The 850-nt window shown below is 53.3% G+C and overlaps 1 protein-coding gene across 1 annotated transcript in view; it reads right to left on the bottom strand.

Moving 5' to 3' along the window:
- Positions 1 to 850, bottom strand: part of LOC103369875 (glutamate receptor 1-like) — a 68,791-nt gene that overhangs the window by 37,883 nt on the left and 30,058 nt on the right. The gene's annotated exons all lie outside the window — the stretch shown is intronic.

The following is an 850-nucleotide window of genomic DNA, read 5'->3' as shown; positions in this document are numbered from 1 at the left end:
CCTGGACTGAGCAGTCTGCACATATTTTCCATTTTCACGGCCAATGATCAAGAACACGTCCTCTGCTTGAGACTCGTCTGATTTCACGGCTGCTTGTGGAGACGGTCAGCATTAAAACCACTTTCCAGGTTTTTATTGAGGTGAAAACACGAGACGCTCAGATTTCACCTCACAGGACGGAGCTTTGGCTCCCGGGTCACCGAAGTAAACCTGAGCCGTCCGGAACCACACAGGAAGTCAGCAGACAGTCTTCACACTCCACAAAGGAGATTCAGGGAAACTAAAGCTGCATGCCGACGCTGTGGTTCAGGCTGACTGACAGGAAACAGTCCACGTCCAGCTGACCTCATCAGCTGTTCATCTGCTCCGTGTTCAGGAGCCGAGTCAGCAGAACCCAAGTCAGCAGGATTCACTTCAAAGAGCAGAGAGGCCCACTGAGCGCTCCGCCTCCTCAGGCCCGAGTCCGACCACCTGGAGCCAGACGGTGGTTCTGCCCTGAGCGGGGGACGACTGGGTCTGTAGAACCACCAGCGCTCCACATATGTTCACTACATCTATACTGCTGACCTCCACAGCTCCAGCAGGAGGAGGTGAGATGGTCGTCATGACATCACCGCACAGATGTTTCACACAGTCCACGCTGTCACCATGACAACAGGCTAACAGGAGCAACGTGGAGGCCGTTGAACCCAAAATCTGTTACCGTGGAAACTAAATCCCCCCCCAAAAAATAAATCAACAGCAGGAAGTGAAACAGGAAGAATCCTCCGTCTGTCCAATCAGACTCCACCTCAGTGAACGACGTTTAACGGCCGGGACAGGTGACCGGAATTCACAACATCTGGACCGA

The sequence above is a fragment of the Stegastes partitus genome, unplaced genomic scaffold (genome assembly GCF_000690725.1).
Source record: "Stegastes partitus isolate 25-593 unplaced genomic scaffold, Stegastes_partitus-1.0.2 Scaffold1343, whole genome shotgun sequence".
Taxonomy (NCBI): domain Eukaryota; kingdom Metazoa; phylum Chordata; class Actinopteri; family Pomacentridae; genus Stegastes; species Stegastes partitus.
This window is presented reverse-complemented; position numbering and strand designations above follow the sequence as displayed.